The following is a 24,061-nucleotide window of genomic DNA, read 5'->3' on the forward strand; positions in this document are numbered from 1 at the left end:
ACCTAGTAGTAATATCGATACTCTAGGGTAAGTTTCGGTACTCTTGGAAAGTATCGATACTAAAATGGATTCTGTTGCTAAAAGTATAAATACTCTTGGAAAGTATCAATACTCTGAGCTAAAGTATCAATACTCTTGGTCTGAAATCCCTAAATTTTCCCCAATTCACCCAGTATCAATATTGTTCATCCCATTATCGATACTCTTGCCCATAAATGAGTATTTTAGGCTCGAGAAACACTTAAAAATTCACCTCAAATGACTTTGTTTGAGTTCTAAATTGATTTTGAAGTTCTAGTAAGTTATTTAGGGTCTTAAGTGTCTTAAAAACATATTTTTAACATCTAAAATGTGAATTAACTGAGAAATCAAAGATGAACCATAAAATGCTCAATTACTCAAATCTTAGCAAAAACTTGTAATTTATGGAATCTAATTACTCCAAAGGATTAGAAATACACTACCTTGATGATTGATTCCTGAAATTGAGCTCCTCTAGCTAGAAATAATCCCCCACCAAGACTTGGATGATGAAACCCTTAACTTCCTCTTGTAAATAAAGAACCCATGGCTTGAATAGTTAAATCCATGTTGCTTGAGGGGTTAAGATTGAAAATAAAACTTGAAATGGACTCGAAAGCTTACATTTCCTAAGAAACTTGTAGATAATGGAGGAATAGAAAATGAGAAGATAGGAAAATAAAGAGAAAATTGAGATGGAAAAGATAAAAAGTCTCAATCTTTCCAAAATAGGGAAATTACACTAAAGGTTATTCCTCATATTTAAGAAATTCAAAATCTTCTTTTTATGCTTAATTGGGCACATGTCTAGTCCAATTAAGCACAACAACTTGAATTATAAATTCTTCAGGGTTCACTTACCTCTCAGGTAGACCCAAAACTACTAACTTGGAATTTGGGCTGTTACAACTCTCCCATCCTTAAAAAAAATTTCGTCCTCGAAATTTACTTGATTCGAACGACCTCTCCTATGTCAAAACTGAGAAATCTAGAAGCGCTTAACCTTATAGAAACTGATTCCCAAGGAAGAAGTCCTCCTAATATGACATACTGTTTGGGACTCGCAAAATTTGTCTACGATTTTCTTAGGGCGCGATCCACACTGAACTTTAAGTGAAAACTTTGGAAGATCAATAAACTAAGTGAATTACGTTCTGGCTATCTGATAGACTGATACTGCATGCTCAAAGTATTTTTCTTTGGATAACTTTACTCCAAAATCAATTCTATCATTGAATCCATCTCTGGCTAACCTTACTCAATTGAGTTAATTCACTGCATAACCCGATAAACCTTTTACCCATTAAACATTGGTAATTCGTCGTACCAACCTGAAGATCTTATAGCACTTACTACACTGTCTCGATACCACTGTTGAAGACATGCTAAAAATTCATGACTAACGTCGATCTTTATGCTTCTACTGTTTCACTATGATTTAATAAACAACCATGCTACCTGATTACCGAGCGAATCTGTAATCGACCCCTTACCAAGCGAATCTAACAACATCTGACTCTCATGGAGAACACGCCTCACAAGACAAAGATCTGTCGCAACCACACTCTGGTTAAGGTTTTTGATATTCTGTATGTCATTCAATATTTCTACCATTACTGAGCTATTCGATGAAGACTGTCGTTGGTCGTCCGACACTTAACAAACTTAAATTTATTTTATATAAAATATTAAAATTCTCGGTACTACGCAATGCTAATTACTGCTATGTGTTGGATATAGATCGTGCTCATATACCAACACGAATGCACCACTGAGGAGGCTCGAATCACCTAGATGATCACTACTTAAGTAATAAGACATCCTGTGATATTTAGGGTTTACAACACCTCGACTCTCAATCTCACTATGACACCTCTAGTACACTTACAATCTGGGGGTAAAATTCCGGAACTACTACATTGGAAAATACTCCAAGCCAATAATTGTCTTTAGGTCGATGATCGAGTCTGGTTCTAAGCCCTCAATGACTTGCTAAGGTAATATTATCTAATCCACTAAGCTCTACTTTCTAGCCACTTGGATCCATATCCTTTGATTCCTTATCTAACATCTCATTTACACCATTAACACCTTGTCTCTGTATCTCTTTGATATGTTAAGCTGAATTAAAAATTGGTCGATATGCTTCACTACTCTCTTGTCTGAACACAACTGACACCTACCAGAGAAGGTTTCTAATCAAGCTAAACTACTGAGATCGCTTTCCTCGATCGAGCTGAGACATTATTACTAGAACTAGGGTAACCTTCACCATATGCGTTAAGGATCTACATCCATAACACTTCCTTGAAACGTTAAAGCATATTCATCATTGATTCTTATGTCAGTGGTCACACTCTAGATAATCCAAGACTCTACTGGAGCCTCTAAAGCTCAGCACTGATAATGGAGCTAACGACTTCCCACGAGACTCTACAACTGACCTCTGACTCGGCTAGAGTGACAGAGTTGACATCACTCTTCTCTGCTCATGCCAAACTCTAGTCCTTCCTATTACTAACTGAGATAGACATACTGAAATGCAAATCTCTGCTCTGAAGCACTCTAAGTGGCTCTACCGTTAACTGAATACCGATATCCAAATGAATTCCCTCGAGAGATTTTTTGAACTTCAAAGACTTGGCCACAACCAACTCTAGAGCACAACAACTCAACCTAAGAAGGTAATCTCTTAAATATGAACACTAAATGATCTCCTTAGACTAGTTGAGAGAACTCCACTCTCTAATCATCCATAGGCGTCTCATTGCTATACTTATTCTAAACTCACCCGGGAACTGATTCCGCATGGTACCTTTGGTTGTAGAGACATTCCTACAGTAACCCATTGATAAATAGTATCACCTCGAGAAAAATGGTGATGCACTCTAACTTACCCTCTAGTAAGGCAAAACTGCCTTGAAGTCCAATGGTCTCTCACAATCGTTGATCGACTAATCTCAAATCCTTATCGCCTGAACCAAAGAAGTTAAATGTCTGATATTTCCTTATCCTCTCTATTGGGGATTCTTCTGGCACTAACGCACCGTAGGTGGTTAACTGAACTGTCTGTGCTCTAGGAGTAATGTCCACTACCTCTCTGAGAGTGAAAGTTAAACCTCTAAAGAAGGTTGCCTCTACTATGCCCATTCCTGACGGGATATCAAACTAGCTGGCTTGGTAGAATTCTTTTACTAACTGTTCTGGGGTGAGAGGTTCACCTCTCTATCTGATTCCATGAATTACGTTCAACTCTGTATGCTATCGCAAATTATGAAACTTAGGCTAAGGAAAGAAACACCATCAGGATTCCAGACTTACACAAGTACTTTCAGTACCTAGGGGTATGTATTCACTTACACCTTACTAATACTGACCACTAGATCCTAAGATTGACTCAACCTAACGCGTTGATATCATTAAATATAAAAACCCTAAACCTAAATGGGCTTAAAGAGCCACATTGGGCTACCAAGGCAACCCATGATTCTCAAAATCTATTCATTTAGTTTCTTAAAACATACTGAATAGTATCATATATAAAACAAAAATATTGTATAAAATCATTTTACAAATCGTAGCTCAGTGACATAATTTAAAATCAAATAATAAAACTCTTAGTTAAATGAACTAAATACATAAGTAAGAAAATATGAATACATATGCCCACTAATCTATGATACGATACTCTAAAGGAGATATTGGAAGTCCTACTAAGACGGTGCTCCTCGAACTGCTCATGCTACTAACATGCCAACGAAAAACATCCGAAGGCTGAGCTTACATAGACTAATAATATAATCGCTAATATAGAGCAGCATAAGAATTAATAAACCCAAGCATGTTGAGGATATGTTATTAAGTAGTAGGTACATGCATGATCTAGTCAAGTGCTATCTACTTAAGGCTTAGCTGTTCTTTTTCTGAAGTATGGGTTTCTAACCATAATGATTGTATTTGTTATACATTATCTGAAAGCTATGCTTATTCTGCTGTGCATTACCTAAATACGATACTTAAACTACTGGGCATTTCTGAATGCAGGACTAACTCTGGTATGCATTATTTGAATGTAAGATTAACTCTGGTATGCATTATTTGAATGCATTACTAGTTATACTATACATATACTAACATATGATATAACACAAAAAAATAGTAGTATGTGGCTGGTATCATGGTGCGGCTGAGGGATTCTATATCTCGAAGCTCACGTACCCCTCAAGCACTATCGAAGCACCATCGGGTACTCCTGGGTGAGATCCGAAAATTTTGTATTGAAAATGTACACCCGCCAACTTACTCCGTTGAGCCTTGGGGCATCTGGCACCCAGTCGACAATGAAGTACCGTAGCACTGACGTGGATCCACTGACTGGCAAACAAGACTCTCGCCCTATTACTAGAGTAACTTGGGTGTCCTGGTTGTTTCCCGAGTGTCACACAAAGGCTAGGTTTATAACATTCCTAACTGATTATATATAGTGACTAACATCCACTAAAAGAGGATATTTAGTGATTATATGACTCTAGGGAAGTCTCTACGCGATTCGAGACTTTAAGACAATTGCTGCTTTTACTACTTATTGGCTAGGGTTCTAATTGGCTCGATATCTGACTCGGGTTCATTTCTGGGTAGTGATGCTCTAATCGATAATCCTATGTTTCTCCTTAATTCACCCTCGAATTAAAGAATATTTGAACGTCCAACATTCTCGGTCACTTTTGCGATATACGATACTATTGTCTCACAGTCTGATTACCTATTCGTACCTCTCGTCGGTACAGCCTGCGCACTGGTCCTACAACCATATCTATCTGATACATGATCACTAAAGATGCTTGGATGTGTTATTGTTACTGTGGTTACTCTGGCTGTAACCTACTTTCACAAGTGTCTCTGGGCCCCTTTAGCCATTTACGTCCCCCACGGACTAAGTCTTATTCTTACAAACCACCCCAAGCTCTTACAAACTTTAATTGGTTCGAATATGAACATTTTGAGTGTGTAGTATCGATACTCTAGCTATAGTATCGATACTCTAGGGTAAGTTTGGATACACTTGGAAAATATCGATAATAAAATGGATTATGTTGCTGAAAGTATCGATACTCTTTTTTTACTTTAATATTTACTTTTGTAACACCCATCTCCTGTGTACCTTTCCGTACACGAGATACAAATGTCACATCACTTTTAAAACATTTACTCAAATGAAAACCTGTATAATTTTGTTTCAAATTTTAAAACCACATAATTTAACACAATGATTAAATATTCATTGAAACATATTACTAAAACTATCACTTTAAATAAATTACAAAATATTTTCTTAAGTTCAATTACATGCTAGCTAAGTTTCAAAATGAGTATGATTGTCCCAATGTTACTGACGAGTCAACCTTTAATTGATGATGATTGTTGTTACTGCACTCCTTACTATGCAAATCTTTGATTTTTACCTATGCGTGAAATCAACACACATTAAGTATTTACTTAGTGATGTATAATCTTGTAAAGAAACTATAATTTTATTCATAAGATTTCTAACTATAAAAACCATAATAATTGTCTACTTCGTGAACCTTCTTTATGATCTTTTAAATTAAATCAATAAATGACACCATTTATGTCAAAATACTCTGTTAAGCATTTAATCTTTTACTCACGGTCATTTAACCTTTCATCTAACTTGCAATATTGACACCTTTCTTCTAAATGCACAACTAGGCAATTAATCTTTTACTCAAAGGCATTTAGCCTTTCATCTAACTTGTAATATTGGCACCTTTCTGCCAATCACAACTAGGAAATTAATCTTTTACTCAAAGGCATTTAGCCTTTCATCTAACTTGCAATATTGGCACTTTTCTGCCAAATGCACAACTAGGGAATTAATCTTTTACTCAAAGGCTTTTAGCCTTTCATCTAACTTGCAATATTGGCACTTTCCTGCCAAATGCACGACTAGGCAATTAATCTTTTACTTAAAGACATTTAGCCTTTTATCTAACTTGCAATATTGGCACTTTTCTGCCAAATGCATAGCTAGGCAATTAATCTTTTATTTTAAAAAAATAGTCCTTACCATAAAAATTATTCATAATATCAATTCCACACACATTATTAACATATATCATATAAGGAAAAACATACATTAATTTAAACATTTGGGGTGGACTTATTGTGAGTCTCCCTCAACCCATATAATTACAATATATACACTCACCTGATATGCTTCCTTACTCTGTTGTAGTGATGTCCTACTACTCGACAACTTTATCCTTGCTCTTTTTCTTGCTTGACTCGGAAGCTTGGTCATGATCTACACAAGCACCCATTTAGTACACATTTCATACAAATGTTAGTTTATTATCTAACATTTATATTTTAATAATACTCAAAAGTATTATTTTTTAAATTTCTATAACAATTTCAACCTATCTTATAATTCTTGGCTTAATTGTATCGGTACCCATACCATGATATTAATACTTCTATACTATGGTACCGATACTCCCTTTCAATATCGATACCATTTCGGCATTCTGGAATCCATGGTATCGATACCTTTATCCTAGTACTGATATTTCTATACTACGGTACCGATATTCCATTACAATATCGATACCATTTATGCATTCTGGAATCAATGGTATTGATACCTTTCTCATAGTATCGATACCCCATCAATATTGATACTAATTGCATCAGTATCAATATTGTTCATCTGATTTCTTCCAAATTTAAGCCTATAGTATCAGTACTGTTCTTCCAGTACCGATGCCCTTACCCAAATTTTCCATTTTAGCCCGATTTTTTACCCATATTTTGCCAATTTCCATTATTTTTACCTCCAACAATACTATCAAACTCTTCTTTGCTTATCTCGACTAACTTTCCTCCATTTAACTACTTTAACATCTACAATCTCCAAAGAATATTTTAATCTAATAATCAATCCACTTTTTCTAACATGTTTTTAAACCCATCCAATGTTTCTAATCTCTTATTTACTTATTTGACAAGTCAAATATACTAGTAAACATCAATAAAAACTCATATCTTAACTGTTGAAAATATTTTGATGTTTCGATATGACAAATTAAGTATAAATGAATTTTACAATTTTACAAATGATTTTCTTAGTATATTCGATTTAATTACTCGAATATCAAATATTACTCCAAGTCTTTCAAAGATCAATGTCAATCCTTACTAAAGTGTAAAATTGTGTTTTAATCTTAAAATATTTTTTGAAATAATTTTCACAAAGTATTTCGAACCAAAAACAAGCCTAAAATCAATTTTTCAAAAGAGTGTACTGATGCACCAATCCATGCACCGATGCACCATTGAATAAATTAAACATCGAATGCATTTTATGCATCGATGCACATACCATGCATCGATGCACTCAGGTTTTATGAAAACATCGAATGCATTTTATGCATCGATGCACAGACCATGCATCGATGCACTCGGGCTTATTTGAAACATCGAATGCACTTCATGCATCGATGCACTCTTAGTGCATCGATGCACTAAGGGTCCAACGGTCGAAATATTTGAATTTGACACATAGTGTACCGATGCACTAGCCTTATGCATTGATGCACCAGACGCTCCCAACTATTTTATTAATTGTTTTCACACTTAAACGGCTCTATTGACTCCACTAATCATCCAAAACGTTCAGAATCAATTGAAGGAGTATTTAAACAAGCTTAGAAGCCATTGATCAACAACAAGAAATAACAATCAACAAGAATCAAGAGAGAATCAAAGAGAAAGCATCAAACCTCAAGTTTGAGCATTTCAAGCCTATTTTTCATTCAATATTCATTTTACTTTCAAGAACACAACTTGTACTCAATTGTATTCATTTTTTAGTGTTCTTTTCTTTGTTCTAGAATTGTACAAACATATTTGCCTTGTGAGGTTTTTCATTAAGTTTGCGAATTTGTAATCTTCTCTTTGAGAAAGAGTGTTCTCAAGAATTGGGGGTATATTCTTGAGGGAGTTGTAAGGTTATCTCTTTGGCCTCAAAAGAAATAATAAATTAGTGAATTTATTGAAAAATCCTTAGTGTGGATAGCTAAGGTAGTGGACGTAGACTTTGGTTAAGAAATTCAAACCACTCTAAATCGTTGTGCAATTACTTTTAATTTTCTATAAAAGCTTCCACCGAAATTTTAATTGACAATTCACTCCCTCTTGGCCGATATTCCATCGATCGATTAACTCAACAATTGGTATCAGATCCTCACTCATTTAAAGGTTTAATCACCTCTTTAGTCGATTTGAGAAGAGTTACATCGATTATCAAGTCATCAATGGCCTCTACTTCAAATATCGACTCCAGTCTCGATTCGATGCCCGTCAACAAGCCTTCTTTCTTCAATGGAGTTAACTATGCATATTGGAAGAATAGGATGATGTATTTTATTCAAGCAAGTGACATGAGAGCATGGAATATTGTAGAAGACGGATATATCAAGCCTCTTACTCATCCAAGATTGTGGAGTGAAGGAGAGACAAGAATATTCCAGCTCAACTCCAAAGCCATACATATCATATTTTATGCTCTTAGACCAGATGAATATGGAAGAGTTTCATCTTGTACAACCGCCAAAGAAATATGGGATAAACTACAAGTCACTCATGAAGGCACCGACGAGGTAAAAGAATCTAAAATTAGTCTTCTAACACATAACTATAAAAATTTCAGGATGAAACCAAATGAAGATATCAAAGGTATGACGGATAGATTTTCAACAATTGTCAATAGTCTCAAATCATATGTAGAGATCATTTCAAACGAAAAGTTTGTAAGGAAGTTAGTTTACTCACTTCCAAAATTGTGGCAATCAAAGAAGACGACAATCACCTAGGCTAAGAACCTAAAGTCCTTAACTCTTGAAGAACTAGTCGATTCTCTCCTCACTCATGAAATGATTCTTGAAGATGAGGTGGACCTCGATAAGATTGACAAGACACCAAAGGAGAAAGAGAAGAAGAAAAACATTGGAGTTGCTCTCAAATCCACAAAAGATGAGAGTGATTCGGATGAAGATAACGACGTCGAGGAAATGACATTGTTTGCCAAACGGTTCAGAAAAATGATGAGACCTTACCGAGGAAGAAAATTCAAATGAAATGAAGGCTTCAAAAATGAACAAAAAAGAGAAGGACCCGATCATTGCTATCAATGCAAAAAGCCGGGGCATGTCAAATATGATTTCCTACAATTGAAAGAAAGGGTAAATCAAAGAAATGGAGCGATGAAGAAGGTTCTAATGAAGAGGAACAAGAAGTAGCAAACTTGTGCTTGATGGCATTCGGGGAAGATTCTAAGGTAACCTATAACTCATTTGATTTAGATGATTTATCTTATGATGAGTTATTAGAGGAATATATTGGGTTGGCTTCGGATTATGAGAAATTGTTTTTAAAATATAAAAATGATATTTCAAAATTGAAAAATGAAAATAATCTCATATCCAAGACCAGCAATGATCTTGAAAGTAAAATAAAAAATTTGCAAATCAAACTAGAAGAGTTTGAAAAGAAAAATTCTAATTTGCATAATTTACTTTCAAAGGTCAATGATGATCATCAAAAGAAAATTGATGATTTTAAAGCTTCTTTTGATAAAGTTAGGTCAAAAAGTTTTGAAAAAGGAGAAAATTCAAAACCCAACTTTGTTAGAAAAAGTTTTAGAAACTACAATCATAGAGGTCCTCAACGAACCTTAAATGGAAAAATTGTTAGAAGTATATGGGTTCCTAAAGAACTCATTACTACTAAAGATAAGGATATCCTACACAAATGGATACCTAAGGGGACTAGGATTTTAGAAATTAATGAATATGGACCCAAAAGAATTTATGTACCAAAAATTAGAAATTAATCTATGTTTGTAGGAAAAGGAGCATTGCTACAAGGCATGAGAAACAAATCCAAATTCATGGTACCTTGATAGTGGATGCTCGAGACACATGACTGGAGACAAAAGCCGGTTCATTGAGCTTAACGCTAAAAATGGAGGAGAAGTTACTTTTGGTGATGATTCAAAAGGTCACCTTGAAGGTATAGGTACTATAGGTAATACCTCTTCCATACAAATTAAGAATATTTTATATGTGAATGGATTAAAGCATAATCTATTGAGTATTAGCCAATTGTGTGATAAGGGATTCAATTCATGTTTGATATTAATGGTTGTAAAGTCATTGACATTGCATCTAATCGATTATGCTTGTTAGTCATAGAATAGGAAACATATACATGGTGTATTTAGACTCTATTGTTATGACTAATATATGCCTAGTTGCTAAGGATGAACATGATAGTTGGTTATGGCATAGGAGACTAGGACATGCTAGTATGAGTGTTTTGCAACGGTTAATTCAAGGAGATTTAGTAAGAGGGTTGCCTAAACTAAAATTTGATAATGATAAAATATGTGATGCTTGTGCTAAAGGAAAACAAAAGCGAGTTTCTTTTAAATCCATTAATGACGTATCAACTAGTAGAGTACTAAAATTGATCCATATAGATCTTTTTGGGCCAACTAGAACTACTAGTTGGGTGGAAAACAATATGCATTTGTCTTGGTAGATGATTATTCTAGATATACTTGGGTTCTATTTTTAAGTACTAAAGATGAAGCATTAGAACATTTCATCATATTTTCAAAATTAATCCAAAACGAAAAAGGTTACTCTATCACTAGTGTTAGGAGTGATCATGGAACTGAATTTGAAAATCTTGGATTTACTGAGTTTTGTAATTCTAATGGTATTAGCCATAATATTTCAGCACCTAGAACCCCTCAACAAAATGGAGTTGTTGAGAGGAAAAATCAAACTTTAGAGGAAATGGCTATAACCATGCTTTGTGAAAATAATTTGCCAAAATATTTTTGGGCAGAAACCACAAATACCGATTGTTATGTTGTAAATCGAGTAATGATTAGGCCAATTTTAAAGAAAAATCCATATGAAATTTTCAAAAATAAAATGCCTAACATTAGCTATTTTCATCCTTTTGGATGAAAATGTTTTATTTTAAACAACGGTAAAGAAAACCTTGGCAAATTTGATGCTAAAAGTGATGAAGAAATTTTTCTGGGTATTCCTTAAATTCTAATGCTTATCGAGTATTTAATAAAAGAACTTTAGTTGTAGAAGAGTCTATACATGTTGTTTTCAATGATAATCCCCTTCTGAGGAAGGATTCTTGTGTTGATGATGATGTAGGTATTATACAAGCAAATGACGTTAGACATGGCGTTGGAGAATTATCATCAAAAGAAGAAACAAAAGATGAGGAAACTCATGATCCTCTCAAGAATCCAACCATTGAAGAAAGGGAATTATCTTATCCAAGAGAGTACAACTATGTCAAGGATGGTGAAATTATAGGTTATCCATCAAAATGAGTAACTACTCGATCTTCTCTTAGAAATATTTTTAATTATGTTGCATTTATTTCATGCATAGAGCCTTAGAATATTAAAGAAGAATTAAAAGATGAACATTGGATTATGGCTATACAAGAAGAGTTAAATCAATTTGAGAGAAGTAAAGTATGTACATTAGTTGAAAGGCCTAGTAATAAATCTATTGTAGGTACTAGATGGGTATTTAGGAATAAGCTTAATGAAAGTGGTAATATAGTGAGAAAAAGGCTAGACTTGTTGCTCAAGGGTATACTCAAGAAGAGGGCATAGACTATGATGAAACATACGCTCCCGTAGCTACTATGGAAGCAATTAGAATGTTATTAGCATTTGCATGTTTTCATGAATTTAAATTATATCAAATGGATGTTAAAAGTGCATTTTTAAATGGTTTTATAAAAGAAGTGTATGTGGAACAACCTCCTGATTTTGAAGATTCAAAATTTCCAAATCATGTTCTTAAATTGACAAAAGCGCTTTATGGTTTAAAAAAAGCTCCTAGAGCTTGGTATGAAAGATTGTCAAATTTTTAATCGAAAAAGATTTTTCAAAAGGGAAGGTTGACAGTACATTGTTTTTAAAGCATAAAGGTAAATATTTATTAGTAGTTCAAATTTATGTTGATGATATAATTTTTGGTTCTACTAATGATGTTTTTTGCCAAGAATTTTCTAAGCTAATGCAAAGTGAATTCGAGATGAGCATAATGTGGGAGCTCTCATTTTTCTTGGGACTCCAAATCAAGCAAAGAAAAGATAGCATCTTTATCAATCAAGCTAAGTACGTCAAATATATGCTCAAGAAGTTTGGACTGGAAAATGGGAAACCTCATGACACTCCAATGAGTTCATAGATGAAGGAGGTAAATGTGTGGATGTTAAATTATATAGGTCAATGATTGGATCTTTGCTTTATCTAACTGCAAGTAGACCGGACATTATGTTTAGTGTTTGCTTATGTGCTAGATTTCAATCATGTCCTAAGGAATCACATTTACTAGCTGTTAAGAGAATCTTTAGATACCTTAAGGACACTCCTAGTTTAGGGCTTTTGTATCCTAGAGACTCTAGGTTTAGCTTGCATGCCTTCTCTGATGCGGATTATGGAGGATGCAAATTAGATAGGAAAAGTATCTCTGTTACTTGTCAATTCCTTGGAAATATGCTGATTTTTTGGTTTTCAAAGAAACAAAATTGTGTTGCATTATCTACCACTGAAGCAGAATACATTTCAGCTGGTAGTTGTTGTGCACAAGTTTTATGGATGAAACAACAACTTTTTGATTATGGAATTGAAGTAGGTACCATTCCTATCAAGTGTGATAATACTAGTGCTATTTGTCTCACTAAAAATCCCATCCAACACTCTAGAACTAAGCATATTGAAATTAGACATCACTTTATTAGAGACCATGTCGCTAAGGAAGATGTAGTTCTAGAATTTGTTGATACTTTGCATCAATTAGCGGACATCTTTACAAAATCTTTAGACAAAGAAAGATTTTGGACACTTAGAAGAGAATTAGGTTTAACTGACCTATCTTCACTTAGTGTTTAAAATAATTTTAGCACTTTTAAAAATAAATGAAAAAAGCTTATAATAATAATTTTTAATTGCATTCTTTGCTATTAGTTAGAGGGAGTTTATGTTCTTTGGTAAAAATAATTTTATGTTCAAATGTAGTTTAAGAATTAAATTGATTGATTGAACATGATTAATTTTCAATATATGAGTTGGCAATACCATTAGAGCTAATTAATTTAGCATGTTGAGTGTTTAAAACGATTTTTGACATTTTTGTGCATAATGCATCAATACACTGAATAGTGCATCGATACATCCCCTTGAATGTGCATCGATGCATCCATCGGGTTTTTGGATAAAGACCCTATTTCTTCTTCATTTTCTCAAAACTCTCTTAAAACACTCTCACTGTCGCCTCTCCTCTCACTCTCTTCACTCTCAAAATTGCTCCAAATCCTTAGTTTTTGATCGGAAATCTTTCATTCTTCAACTCCTAATCCTGCTTTCATCATCAAATCGTGCAAAACAACATCACATTCCTCTCAATCTGAAATTTTCAAGGTAATATTTCAAAACCTCTATTTTATTGATTTTTAAACTTAGAACTAGTTTTGATTAGTTCTAGGATGAACATTATATCAGGCATTGATTATTTTATGATTCTAAACTAGATTTTACAATCAATTTCGTCAAAGGCAAACAATTTTTCAACATTGACATTGAATTTTCGAAATAAAAAAATGTTATTTTCGAAAATTATTGTTTTTGATTTAATTGTATTGGTTTCATGAAAACTATATGAATTATGATATTTCTAAATGTTATTTTCAAAAACTTTTCCCATTAGGATTCGGTTTAGAGAACCTTGAATTATTATGGACTCAATTGAGTTTTGGGATTGATTATTTGCATACATGTGTTTTATAATTACAAGTTACATTCCTAATTCCGATTCCTTAAACCATGTTAAACCCTAAACACCCTAGGACTTCATCGAGTCTTCAAACCGACCTCCCATTCCTCCTCAACCTTCAAATCCAAACAATCCCGATATGACCATTATAAGTTCCTGTTTTAATATGCCTAAACTTCGTAGAGACGAACTCTACCATAGGTACATAAATTCTTTCCAATCTTACAAAATCTGGGAAGAGCTTATTCCTTCTGTTCAAGCCATGATAGATATTAACTTCGAATACCTTCCAACTCTAAATCCTGGAAGTTTGATAAATTGTTTCACCTAAAACCAATCGTCTATCATCAGTTAGTCCGCATTTTCTACTCTAATGCGGTATGTATTCAAAACCAGACTCAATATGGGACTATAGGAATTAGATCCTACCTTTTAGGAAATATATTCATATTGACTCCGAGTCTATTGCTAGGCAATTTGGGCTAGATGATAATGGTCTATACAATGAAAAAGAAACTGTGGCATATCCCTATCTTCCTAACGCTAGTGTTAGTACTCTACGATCTCATCACGATCGATTTCTCCATTTGATGATCTCTTGGTGGTTTAGACCATCTGGAGGTAGGTACTCCACTCTTCGTATTAGGGATTTATGGTGGATGTATTGTATCCAACATAATAGAAAAATCAATTTGTCACAAATCATTTTCAGTGAACTAGTAGATACCATAAATGTTGTTCCTTCTAAACATGTCGAAACTTTAGTTTATGTGTGTCTACTTAGTAATCTTTTTATCAAACTCGGTCTTAACGTCTCTTTGACAATCCCATTCCTCTTCAAAACCAAATCAATCTCACCTCCTTGAAGAAAGCTGATTGGAAACAGGATGAGGAAACTGGTCAATGGGTTTATCGACCCTATAAGAAAACTTCGGGAGCGAGTTCTTCACGAGCACCTCCTGCTCCTAGCTCCTCTCATACTCAACCTCCACCGGCACCAGCTGCAGACGATGATCCCAAGCTTCAAGGGATATTTCAAGATATTGACAATCCCGACAATGCACCGGCACAACAAGAGGATCAAGTGCCTCCATATTTCCGTTCCTTTTTGGAGACATTTAATCTACGGTTTGCTTCCATCAAATCTCATTTAACTGCAAACAATGAAGCGGTGAATCATCGCTTAAACACTTTGGAAGCTCAACAAATGGAGTCTCAAAGGGAGATGCTTTAATGTATGGATGCTCTTACTCTTGAGATGCAAGCACGATTTCCTCCTCCTCCCGATCCTTCTATGGACGAGTAGACCTTGCTTTGTTTTTGTTTTGGATCAACTTAGAATTTTACTTGTTAAAACATTTTGAATGGTTTTGGATTGTTTTATTTTGTTTGTTGGATGTTTGAATTTGTTTGGATTTATATTTTGGTTGCTTTGGATATTTGAACTTATTATATATATATTTGATTTGGTCTTCTTTTTGAGCTTAATGATTATTAATTTTTGCATCATTTACATATTAGTTGCATTATGACCAATTTTTACCATTTCACATTTTTATTATGAATATTGATGGGACTAATGGCTAATATCTCTTTTGATTGTGATCTTAGCAGCTTAATATTTAAATTAATAAATCAATTGGCTAATTTTTTGAAAACCTTATTTAAAAAAGTTTAGAGTCTTTTTGATTTAACAAAAAGGGGGAGAAGTGTTATAGGGAGAAGTGTTATAGTAAGGGGAGTAATTTTTCAAAACTTGATTTCAAAATCTTAAAATTACTAAAATGTTTTGTTATATCAAAAAGGGGGAGATTGTTGAAAAGATTTTAATTTTTCAATATAACAAATTAAGTATAAATGAATTTTAAGATTTTACAAATGATTTTCTTAGTATATTCGATTTAATTACTCGAATATCAAAATATTACTCCAAGTCTTTCAAAGATCAATTTCAATCCTTAATAAAATGTAAAATTGTGTTTTAATCTTAAAATATTTTTGAAATAATTTTCACAAAGTATTTTGAACTAAAAACGAGCCTAAAATCAAATTTTCAAAAGAGTGTATCGATGCACCAATCCATGCATCGATGCACATACCATGCATCGATGCACTCAGGTTTTATGAAAGCATCGAATGCATTTTATGCATCGATGCACAGACATGCATCGATGCACTCGGGCTTTTTTGAAACATCGAATGCACTTCATACATCAATGCACTCTTAGTGCACTCTTAGTGAACCTATGCACTAAGGGTCCAACAGTCGAAATATTTGAATTTGACACATAGTGTACCGATGCACTAGCCTTATGCATTGATGCACCAAACTCCCAACTGTTTTATTAATTGTTTTCACACTTAAATGGCTCTATTGACTCCACTAATCATCCCCAACGTTCAGAATCAATTGAAGTAGTATTTAAACAAGCTTAGAAGCCATTGATCAACAACAAGAAATAACAATCAACAAGAATCAAGAGAGAATCAAAGAGAAAACATCAAACCTCAAGTTTGAGCATTTCAAGCCTATTTTTCATTCAATATTCATTTTGCTTTCAATAACACTACTTGTACTCAATTGTATTCATTTTTGAGTGTTTTTTATTTGTTCTAGAATTGTGCAAACACATTTACTTTGTGAGGTTTTTCATTAAGTTTGAGAATTTGTAATCTTCTCTTTGAGAAAGAGTGTTCTCAAGAATTGGGGTATATTCTTGAGGGAGTTGTAAGGTTATCTCTTTGGCCTCAAAAGAAAGAACAAATTAGTGAATTTTTGAAAAATCCTTAGTGTGGATAGCTAAGGTAGTGGACGTAGACTTTGGTTAAGAAAGTCGAACCACTCTAAATCGTTGTGCAATTACTTTCAATTTTCTGCAAAAGCTTCCACCAAAATTTTAATTGCCAATTCACCCCCTTTTGGCTGATTTCATCGATCGATTAACTCAACATTAACAAATAATTCAAAAACCCATTTTCTTAAATCTAAAATATTTCATCAATCTATTAGTTTTAATCTTATTTAACCCTTCCTTAAGCCTCTATAATACTCAATGATTCAAAAACCAACAAAAAACGAAAGGAAAAACTAGCCAAATGAAACATTACCTTTGGCTATAGAGAAGAGCCTTTATATGGGAAAGAAGAAGAAGAAGAGATAGCTTTTGACTTAACATTCCTCTTTTCTCCTATTGAAAATCCCTAATAAGGAAATAATTTTTAAATTCATTCCCCTTAAAGGACCAAAATGCCCTATTAATTCATCTATTGTTACAAGTTAGTCTAAAACACTTGTTCATTGAAGTGAAGAATTGTTTTTGTTGAGTTTGAGTGTCTCATTGAATTTGATTATTTTGTCTCAAAACCTTTGCACTTTCAGAATTCGCGTCAAGGTATAGAATTTTTAGAATTCGACTCGAATTCAAAGTGGCACAATCTAATTAATATTTAAGTTTGGAAAAGTAAGAATCATAGTTTGATTAAAATATATATTAAAGTATATTTATATTAGTTTTACTTTGTAATAAAATATTTATTCCTATAAATAGATGCTAAGAGTAAAGGGTTAGATTTCAAGATTTTCTTTCTCCAATATCCTCTTGTATTTTCTTACTTCATATTAGTGAAATTCTTCTCATATGTCTGTGATTTTTCTCTTTTGAGTTTTCCACGTAAATCTTGGTGTTCTTTATTTTTCTTTGTCAATCTTGTTTATTTATTTGTCGATAATTATTTTGATATTAGAACAATATGCACATCAAATGATTATCAAATTTAGAATTATACCCATGGTTATAATAAATCATACCAGATAAGAGATAAATTAAAACGTAATAAAGTTACATAAAACTTAAAGCGTGAATCAATAAAAATAACGAAATGAATATATATAAGGTTAAGATATACTTACACAATGTAAAACTCTTTAGTTGTACACATATTTAAGACCGTTCGATGAGTGAAAATAGATGACTAAGATTGACTCGTTGTTTTCCCCAGTAAATATCTTCACATTTCTTACTTTTAATCTCAACCATCTGATTTAACTCATCCAACGATCCTAAATCTATGTAAAATTAAAAGATTTTTTCATTGTGTAACATGATCCTATCATATATATATATATATATATATCAAAATATGATGAACCAAGTTAATTTAGTGATTAAAGGGATGATTGTAATTTCTAAAGATCTCGGGTTTAAGCACCAATAACGGCAAGTTTAAATGTTTATTGTAAAATGATTGAGAATCATTAAAACAAATATTCTTCATATAATTATTTAAGTTATTTTTCCTTAAGCATTTCCCTCTTAAATACTTGATTACAAGAACTGTAAGAACAATAAACAAATCTTGATGCACTCTTATTGTATTTCTTTACATTAAAGTTTCCTCCACTGATGGAAGGTAATACAAATCGTTAAGATGTATGCATTATTATAACCCGATTGTTTATCAGGACAGGCACAAGATTTTATATTAGAAATGAATTTTTTATTTAATATATATTATAAATTTAGGGTAAAGTATACTAATGGTCACTGAACTTTTTTAAAGCTTTCATTTAGGTCCCCTAGCTTTTAAAACTTGCAATACAGTCCCCCAACATTTAGTCCATTTACAATATGATCCCCCAACATTTAGTCTGTTTGCAATATGGTCCTCGACCGTTTGACGCCGTTACACTACCGTTAGTACGTTTGCAATATGGTCACTGAACTTTTCAGGCACTTGCATTTAGGTCCCCCAATTTTAAAACTTGCAACACAATCCTAAATTTCATTTTAAACTCTAAATTCCTTTTCGATCTTGAATTTCCTTTTTCGCTTCTCTCTTCTCATTTCTAGCTTAACTTTTCAGTCGGGGATGCATGGGAAATTCTAATCTAACTTTGAATTATGTGGACGTGTTTACTAGAATAAGGGTCCATTAATTGAGAGAAGACCCGACCAAGGGACTATCGGGACCATCAACGATTCAAGGTGTAATGTTAGATACAAGTAATCTCAAGTGAAGCATATATGTTCGATGAAATGCTTGTGAGAAAAAAAATGGGGTTAGAAATGCAGAGTTGACAAATACTACTAATATGAAGTAAGTATCATTGTTGAAAGTCACCAACAAAGCTGAATTATTTTATATAATGACATATAATAATTTCTTTGTTTAATCCTTGTGCTTAAAGATTTTCTAACAGATGATCAAATATAATGAAATCCCAAACAGCGCATTCACCTCTCAGTCTCTTTCGTAACTCAAAAGGCATCATGACAAGGTCAAGTAGCTGCTCCAAATATACTACGCTGTCATGATGCCTTTCGTGTTATGTGCATGCAGAATTGCCTTCTAAAGCTATAATTCAATACAATTCAACTATAAAATTTCCAAAACATGTAAAAAATTTAATTCGTTCACGATAAATCAGTCCATAATCAACATGAACTTATTAAAAAGAATACGAGCTCACATGACGCTGAAAACCACATGTCGATCAATAAAATTCCAGTAAACTAGTACTAACAGTCTCTCAGATTGAGTCTGGCAATTTCACTATGTCGATACTCACAACTAATTCCCTGATTTAAAGAAAAACCAAACAAGAAGATCAAATTTTTTTGCCTAGGACCCTATTTCACTTCTATTCTGATGGACTGAATATCTTTCACAAGGAGTACTAAAAGTTTTGATTAAGAAGAAAGAAAGAAAATTAGATGGTTTTGGTTCAAAAGTAACACTGAATATCCATATCATTGACATGCAGTTCCAGAAACAGAACAATTTCAACATAAAACACACAATGCGAGCTGAAAATGGGAAAGTATGAAAGAGGAAAAACTTACTTCCGGATAGCCTAAAAGAGAAAATAAATACCTTCTTGCAAGTGAGGGGAAAGACTAAGAAATAAACGCAATCGGTATTGCGTTCAAGCAATTCTTCCTCCATTTTTTCTTTATAAATAAAAAGCTGAAAGACATAGCACTGCTTGGTTTTACAATTTTATATGGCGGAAAATTGAAGAACAAAAACCAAACGAGAGGTGAATGCGCTGTTTGGGATTTCATTAAATTTGATCATCTGTTGGAAAATCTTTAAGTACAAGGATTAAACGAAGAAATTATTATATGTAATTTATACAAAATAATTCCAACTTTGTTGGTGACTATCAACAATGATACTTAGTTCATCTTAGTAGTATTTGTCAACTCTGCATTTCTAACCCCATTTTTTTCTCACAAGCATTTCATCGAACATCTATTCTTCACTTGAGATGACGTGAATCTAACATTACACCTTGAATTGTTGATGGTCCCGATAGTCCCTTGGTCGGGTCTTCTCTCAATGGACCCTTATTCAAGTCAACACCTCCACATAATTCAAAGTTACATTAGAATTTCCCATGTATCATCGACTGAAAAGTTACGCTGGAAATGAGAAGAGAGAATCAAAAAATGAAATTTGAGATCGAACAGGAATTTGGGGTTTAGAATGAAATTTAGGACTGTGTTGTAAGTTTTAAAAGTTGGGGACCTAAATGCAAGTGCCTGAAAAGTTCAGTGACTATATTGCAAACGTACTAACGGCAGTGTAATGGCGTCAAACGGTCGGGAATCATATTGCAAACAGACTAAATGTTGGGGGACCATTTTACAAACGAAATAAATGTTGAGGGATTGTATTGTAAGTTTTAAAAGTTGGGGGACCTAAATGAAAGTTTTAGAAAATTTCAGTGACCATTACTATACTTTACCCATTTAAAACATGTAATTATGAAACTATAAGAGAAAAATTATTAATAAAAACTATAAAATATAATTAAATTATATAAAAATTTAAAAATTATAGGAAGCAATCGATGCTCGCGCCGTTTCGGTCTCTCTTTGTTGCCTTCCCTAACTACCAAGGGAAGCTAAAAAGTTATAAATAGAGACAAGCAAGTAGGAGTGAACCAAAAGAACAATTCGTACATTTTATAGATAACAATTCGTACCTTTTATAGATAATGTTAGTATTGCCTTGCAGATTACAAGGGAAAGCCATTATTTGCCGTCCTTTATTTATTAATAAAAAAATTGAAAGAGTATAAGAAAAGATAGTTTAATTTAAGGTTAACGAAATACATAACCGAAAATATTATAAAAAGATATAATATTTTTGGTTAAGTGCAATTAAAATGTTAGCTTTTTTTAATATTTTTTATTGAACTAAAAATGTTAAATTTTTTTATAATATATTCGATTGACAACTAAAAATGTTATATTTTTATAAAATTTTTGGTTCAATAGAAAATATTAAAAAAATTAACATTTTAAGTTGCGTCTAGCCGAAAATTTTATATATATTTTATAACATTTTCGGTTACGCTTATTTCCTCGCTTATTTCCTGTTGTTCATAAGTCTTAAATTAAATTGTTCTATGACAGAATTACCCATAAAAATGGGAATGGGGAAAATGTTATATTCTTTATAAAAATTTTGGTTCGACCGAAAATATTAAAAAAATTAATATTTTAATTGCGTCTAGTATAAAATTTTATATTTTTAATAATATTTTTGGTTACGCTTATTTACTATTGTTCATAAATCTTATATTAAATTGTCGTATGACATAACTACCCATAAAAATAAGGGGAATGGAGAAATTCTGTTAGCTGTCAAGGTCCCCTGACCATGAATATGATCGATAACTATTTAAACTGCTAATTATTGTAAAGGTTATATATGAATTAGGGAGGTCAGAGTTTAGGTTCAAATTAATGTGTTTGAGCCGAAACTCCAAAAACAAAGAAAATTCTACGACGCTAGACAAGTATCACTAATGACGAGTATTATTAATTTAATTTATAAAAATTTAAATTTTAAAATATTGAACATATATTATAAATAAGTTAAAAATTTAAAGATAAATTATTTAAAATAAATGATAAATTATATCAATGACAACCTAATTATTATCCCTTTTCATTTTGACCAATTTTTTTAAATTTTTTTCAATCAGGTCACTCAATTATACCAGTGACCACCTAACAAAAATCAGTAGGGTTTTAGCTTAAAGCTTCAATTATACCGGACATGCTAGTTCATTTAGAGCAACAAGTTTAGTTAAAACCGAAACATCCTAGGAAGAATAACGGACCGAAAAAGAAAACAAGTGGCGCGAGAACTGAGAAGAATACAAGAATGGCAATAGGCAATGGAGATCCAGAACTCCCGTTCCTTTGTACAGCCACACTCTTCAACCTTATTTCCTACAAAGCCTGAGAACAACGAGAGAGAGAGAGAGAGAACAAACACTCAAAAACCGTGAAAAGAAGGAAATAATAGAATAGCAAAAGCGAAAGGATAATTACCAGTTAACAGTGAAGAAATCTCGCGAAACAGTAAGCAAGCAGCAGATCCGTAGCAAAGCTAGCAGCAGTAGTGGTGAAAATCCATAGTAAAGCAAGAACAATTAGTGGAGCGTTAATCAAATGATTTCATTTGATAAAAAAGAACATTATCATTACTTCACGTGCAGATAAAAGGAAGTGTGGCGGTGGAGAAGAGGCTGATTAACTAAAATTCTCAATCGAAAGACTAAGAAATTAAAATTTTGGAAAGAATGTGTTCATTTGATTGCCATGAGCAAACAATATGAACACATGATCTTCAGTCACCGCCCAGGTTTCCAGCTTTTTTTTTCCTTTAACATAAAATAACTTCAGTGACTGAAAATACCTTATAATATACGATTTTAACCAACTTTTTTTGGATTTACAAAAATAACCAACGAATTCGCAACTTGAATTCGGATTCGTAACTCGAAATTCAATTTCGTAACACAGTTTCCGAATTCGCAACTCAAATTTGGAATTCGCAACTCAAATTTGGAATTCGCAACACAGAAGTAGAATTCATAACTCGAACATAGAAATTTTCACAACTCGAATTTCCAATTTCGCAACTCGAATCTGTCAATTTCGCAACTCAATTATCAATATAGGTAAACACGGTAAAAAAAATCGGGTAAAAAATCCAAATTCGCCCATTTGAAAACTCAGTTGCGAATCTGACCAATTTCGCAACTTAATTACCGATATAGGTAAACACGGTAGAAAAATCCGATAAAAAATCCAAATTCACCAATTTGAAAACTGAGTTTCGAATTTGGCAAATTCGTGCTGCGAAATGTAAAATCTCACCTCTTAAAGAAAAAATCGTTTCGACGGTTCGTTTGTTTGGTTAAAGTTAAACGAACGAACGAACATGAACATACACTCGTTCGTGTTTATTCAATTCATTTACAGGCATAGGTTTAGCTGAGTGATTCATACGTGGACTTAGCAACTGAGATTTGTCTTTAAGAGGCGAAATTTTACATTTCGCAACACGAATTTGCCAAATTCGCAACTCAGTTTTCAAATTAGCGAATTCGAATTTTTTACCAAATTTGTTTTACCGTGTTTACCTATATCGGTAATTGAGTTGCGAAATTGGCGAATTCGAGTTGCGAAAACGAAATTCGCGTTGTGAAAATTTCCATTTTCGAGTTGCGAATTCTACTTCTGTCTTGCGAATTCCAAATTTGAGTTACAGATTCGGAAACTGTGTTGCGAATCCGAATTCGAGTTGTGAATTCGTTGGTTATTTTTGCAAATCCAAAAAAAATTGATTAAAATCGTTTATTATAACTGCAAGTGGCTGAGTTGAACATATAACGACCCCAACTTCTTATTTGTATTTTCCCTCTAACCTGACATTTTTTATTGCATGAGTTTCAATTTATTATCCAAATTAGTTTGAGTTTCAACTACTAAAGAGTCGAATTAAGTTTATTTTAATTTATTAAAATTAGGACCAAATTGATAGAGTATAAAAGTAATATTGACCAAAAGTGTAATTATATCAAATATTTTAAATGCCACATCAGTGTCTCCATTAAATATTAACGAAAAGTGATTTAATTGAATACATTTAAATAGTTGAATGACCTTATTGAAATTTTTTAAAAATATTGTTCAAAACGAAAAGAGGTAATAGTTAGGTGGTCACTAGTATAGTTTACACTTTATTTTAAAAAATTTATCTTTACATTTTTAATTAAGTAATAATTATACGTCGAGTCTTTTAGAATTTAAAATTTTATTAATTAAATT

The 24,061-nt window shown here is 32.8% G+C and overlaps 1 long non-coding RNA gene across 1 annotated transcript; it reads right to left on the bottom strand.

The window, feature by feature from the left end:
• Positions 1–447: 447 nt before the first annotated feature.
• Positions 448–22,334, bottom strand: LOC120178799. Its single transcript, XR_005521544.1, has 4 exons — positions 22,277–22,334; positions 22,059–22,183; positions 8,409–8,415; positions 448–460 (listed from the first exon to the last, which is right to left on the bottom strand). It is a non-coding gene; the product is annotated as an uncharacterized LOC120178799 (long non-coding RNA).
• Between the last annotated feature and the right edge of the window lie 1,727 nt (positions 22,335–24,061).

Source organism: Hibiscus syriacus, unplaced genomic scaffold (genome assembly GCF_006381635.1).
Source record: "Hibiscus syriacus cultivar Baekdansim isolate YM2019G1 unplaced genomic scaffold, ASM638163v2 tig00112382_pilon, whole genome shotgun sequence".
NCBI classification, from domain to species: domain Eukaryota; kingdom Viridiplantae; phylum Streptophyta; class Magnoliopsida; order Malvales; family Malvaceae; genus Hibiscus; species Hibiscus syriacus.